The following is a 5,705-nucleotide window of genomic DNA, read 5'->3' on the forward strand; positions in this document are numbered from 1 at the left end:
CCAAGCATATCAGACAATAAGTACTGTGATATTACTGTGACACTGGCACCAATTATCTCAGACAATAAGCACTGTGATATTACTGTGACACTGGCACCAAATATCTCAGACAATAAGTACTGTGATAGTACTGTGACACTGGCACCAATTAGCTCAGACAATAAGCACTGTGATATTACTGGGACACTGGCACTAATTATCTCAGACAATAAGCACTGTGATATTACTGGGACACTGGCACCAATTATCTCAGACAATAAGCACTGTGATATTACTGTGACACTGGCACCAAGTATCTCAGACAATAAACACTGTGATATTACTGTGACACTGGCACCAAGTATCTCAGACAATAAACACTGTTATATTACTGTGACACTGGCACCAAGTATCTCAGACAATAAACACTGTGATATTACTGTGACACTGGCACCAAGTATCTCAGACAATAAACACTGTGATATTACTGTGACACTGGCACCAAGCATCTCAGACAATAAGCACTGTGATATTACTGTGACACTGGCACCAATTATCTCAGACAATAAGCACTGTGATATTACTGTGACACTGGCACCAAGTATCTCAGACAATAAGCACTGTGATATTACTGTGACACTGGCACCAAGTATCTCAGACAATAAGTACTGTGATATTACTGTGACACTGGCACCAAGTATCTCAGACAATAAGTACTGTGATATTACTGTGACACTGGCACCAAGTATCTCAGACAATAAGTACTGTGATATTAATGTGACACTGGCACCAAGCATCTCAGACAATAAGCACTGTGATATTACTGTGACACTGGCACCAATTATCTCAGACAATAAGCACTGTGATATTACTGTGACACTGGCACCAAGTATCTCAGACAATAAACACTGTGATATTACTGTGACACTGGCACCAATTATCTCAGACAATAAACACTGTGATATTACTGTGACACTGGCACCAAGTATCTCAGACAATAAACACTGTGATATTACTGTGACACTGGCACCAAGTATCTCAGACAATAAACACTGTGATATTACTGTGACACTGGCACCAAGTATCTCAGACAATAACACTGTGATATTACTGTGACACTGGCACCAAGTATCTCAGACAATAATCACTGTGATATTACTGTGACACTGGCACCAAGTATCTCAGACAATAAACACTGTGATATTACTGTGACACTGGCACCAATTATCTCAGACAATAAGCACTGTGACATTATTGTGACACTGGCACCAATTATCTCAGACAATAAGCACTGTGATATTACTGTGACACTGGCACCAAGCATCTCAGACAATAAGCACTGTGATATTACTGTGACACTGGCACCAATTATCTCAGACAATAAGCAGACAGTAATATCACAGTGCTTATTGTCTGAGCTAATTGGTGCCAGTGTCACATTAATATCACAGTGCTTATTATCTGTCTCAGATAATTTGTACCAGTGTCACAGTAATATCACAATGCTTATTGTCTGAGCTAATTGGTGCCAGTGTCACAGTAATATCACAGTGCTTATTGTCTGTCCAGGGGCAAAGCTACAGGGGGTGCTGAGGTCGCAATTGTGTTTGTTTGTGGAACCATCAAATTACAGACCTTGTTACTACAGCATGAGGGGAGGGGGTAAACAATGTCACTATACAGTACCACTATATACAGTATGGGGGGCAGGACTATAAAGTGACCACAGTAGTCTGTGACATAAAGTACTGGGGCTGGTAGGGTCAGGCCAGCCATCTCACCGGCAGATTACAGACTGTGTCACTGACTCACTATATACAGTACTGGTGGGTTAAACAGTGTCACTATATACAGTAATAGGGGGGGGTCAGACCATCTCACAGACAGTTTGCACAGGGTACCTCCTTTTGCAGACGTGATCTGATTCACATTTTTTTCTGTAATAAATGTTAAAAAAAATAATAATATATGTTTAAAACTCACTTTTTTGGGTGGGGGCCCTTCTTAGATTCTTGCACCTGGGCCCTGTGGTTTCTAGTTACGCCTCTGCATGCAACCGGAGCGTAGAAGACTACTTCAACTTGTCTTGTTGTACTTGTTATCTATATTTGGCGGCGGCGCATCTTTTTAGGTAGGTCAGTGGTGGCGGGGTTGGGGTTCAGGTTGACTGACTCACTGTCTTCTTCTGTTGTTGTGTGACAGTGACTGTGTTAACTTCGAAGTTCGAATCGACTATGTATTGTGATATAATAATTGTGATTACTATTAGATTGATTTAGGTAGGTGTCAGACTGTCAGTGGCGGTGGCGGGCCTCAGCCTTTTATAGTGACTCCTGTCCTCCTGAGCCTGCTGGGGCCCTGGGCCAATCTTTTATTTTAGGCGGCAGTGCGGCACTAAGTTGAAGTTAGATAACGTGAGTTGAAGTTGAACTTATACATTTATTACAACGAACTTGCAACCTCGCTGCCAAAATAGTCAAGTGACTCAAGTCACTTCCCTTGACTATAGAGGCAGCGAGGCTGCAAGTTCGTTGTAATAAATGTATATCAAGTTGACAAGTTCAACTCAAGTTATCTAACTTCAACTTAGTGCCGCCTAAAAGAAAAGATGGCCCAGGGCCCCAGCAGGCTCAGTCACACGACAAGGAAGTTGGTTTCTTATTCAAGCTGTTTCTTATTCGTGAAATTCTGTTTCTTATTCATGGAAGTTGGTTTCTTATTCAATTTTTTTTAAAATAAAAAAATAGGTTTTATTAAAATAATAATATGATTCATATAAATGTAAGTTACACAGAGGTGGAATCTCTTTATATAACAGATATACAAACTTGAAAAAAGGGCATACGTTGGCACCACTACAAATATTACTATTTTGAATAAATAACATATATTTTCAAAGGGTCAATAACCATTGGGAAACTGATTTCACTATGAATATATACAGGGTAGATCCCCCTCCATGCCATGCAATTGTTTTTAGCCTGGCCCAATGGTGTTTTGGGCACAGAAATTGATGCCAACCCTGGCATAGGTGACATAATTCTCAATTTTGAATAAGTAACAGATATTTTCAAATGGTTAATAACCATTGGGCCACTGATTTCACTATGAATATCTGCAGGGTAGATCCCCCTCCATGCCATGCTATTGTTTTTAGCCTGGCCCAATGGTTATTAACCCTTTGAAAATATCGGTTACTTATTCAAAAATGAGAATTATGTCACCTATGCCAGGGTTGGCATCAATTTCTGTGCCAAAACACCATTGTGCCAGGCTAAAAGCAATTGCATGGCATGGAAGAGGATCTGCCCTGTATATATTCAAAGTGAAATCAGTGGCCCAATGGTTATTAACCCTTTGAAAATATGTTACTTATTCAAAAATTAGAATTATGTCACCTATGCCAGTGTTGGCATCAATTTCTGTGCCAAAAACACCATTGGGCCAGGCTAAAAACAATTGCATGACATGGAGGGGGATCTACCCTGTATAAATTCATAGTGAAATCAGTGGCCCAATGGTTATTAACCCTTTGAAAATATCTGTTACTTATTCAAAAATGAGAATTATGTCACCTATGCCAGTGTTGGCATCAATTTCTGTGGCACAAACACCATTGGGCCAGGCTAAAAACAATTGAATGACATGGAGGGGGAATGGGATCTACCCTGTATAAAATCATAGTGAAATCAGTGGCCGAATGGTTATTAACCCTTTGAAAATATATGTTATTTATTCAAAATAGTAATATTTGTAGTGGTGCCAACGTATGCCCTTTTTTCAAGTTTGTATATCTAATTGTTATATAAGAGATTCCACCTCTGTGTAACTACATTATATGAATCATATTATTATTTTAATAAAACCTATTTATTTTTTTAAAGTCAATTTAAAGCAGTCTGACAAAAAAATTGAATAAGAAACCAACTTCCATGAATAATAAACAGAATTTCCCGAATAAGAAACAGCTTGAATAAGAAACCAACTTCCTTGTCGTCTCAGTCACTATAAAAGCTGTAGCCTGTTTTTGGTTATTTACTACTACTAGTAATAATTATTATTAAATCAAGTCACCTATTTTATGTAACCTCTCACCTATTGAGTCAGCTCAAGAGGGATCTTGGGGCTGCTAAGAACCCCAATAATTACTGAAATACCCCCAATTATCAATGGTGTCCAACTGTCCATATCCAAAAATTTGCAAGTCAATTTTTTGTTCTACCTAGGGAAGGCAAGATGTAAATGAGGAGAGGTGTATTTAAATAATAGGCAATATGTAGTGGAAATTATTGATACTAGTTATTTATTTGTCCAGTTTTTTAAAGTCCATAGGTTTAATTAATGTAAAATATCTCATATGCATCACTGCATTACAAATATGGAGCAGAAGTAAATAAGTGGCAGTCAAGGGGGTCAAACTGCTGTTCATTTGTGGTGCAGAGTGCAGACTGCAGAGAGACAAAATGTTGATTTTTATGTTACTAGCAGCCATGGGGTAAAATGGCTGTCACTGCTCAATTGTGAAAAATATACCTGGTTAAATGAAGAGTGGGGGCTATTGGGAGGGAGCTTTGTGTGACTCTGAGTCTGACTTATAGTGAGTGACTGAGGCTGCCAATCTATTGAATCACATTCTTTTTTTAGGTAGGTGGCGGCTGGCGGCACTTGATGAAGTTAGTTAGTTGATATTATTTATAACACACACACTTGTGTTCTTGTAGATTGTGGGGTGTCCAAACTTCTGTCTCAAAGGGCCACAAAGTTTTCTCTTTTTTCTTTTTCTTCTTTTTGCTAAGATGAAGGTGAGATTTATTTCTAGATAGAAATAATACAACGTACAATAGATAGACATGTTACATTATTTTGGTTTGTATGTGTTGAACTTGCAACTAGATATTATGATAACTAATGTACTTGTGTTGTTGTAAAGGCAAAAACACACACAAATGTATATACACATATACATACACATGCAGATATACACTAAACACACACATGTATACACACATATACATACACATGCAGATATACACTAAACACACACATGTATACACACATATACATACACATGCAGATATACACTAAACACACACATGTATACACACATATACATACACATGCAGATATACACTAAACACACACATGTATACAATTACACACATATACATACACATGCAGATATACACTAAACACACACATGTATACACACATATACATACACATGCAGATATACGCTAAACACACACATGTATACACACATATACATACACATGCAGATATACACTAAACACACACATGTATACAATTACACACATATACATACACATGCAGATATACACTAAACACACATGTATACAATTACACACATATACATACACATGCAGATATACGCTAAACACACACATGTATACACACATATACATACACATGCAGATATACACTAAACACACACATGTATACAATTACACACATATACATACACAAGCAGATATACGCTAAACACACACATGTATACACACATATACATACACATGCAGATATACACTAAACACACACACATGTATACAATTACACACACATATACATACACATGCAGATATACGCTAAACACACACATGTATACACACATATACATACACATGCAGATATACACTAAACACACACATGTATACAATTACACACATATACATACACAAGCAGATATACGCTAAACACACACATGTATA

The sequence above is a fragment of the Bombina bombina genome, chromosome 4 (assembly GCF_027579735.1).
Source record: "Bombina bombina isolate aBomBom1 chromosome 4, aBomBom1.pri, whole genome shotgun sequence".
Taxonomy (NCBI): Eukaryota; Metazoa; Chordata; class Amphibia; order Anura; family Bombinatoridae; genus Bombina; species Bombina bombina.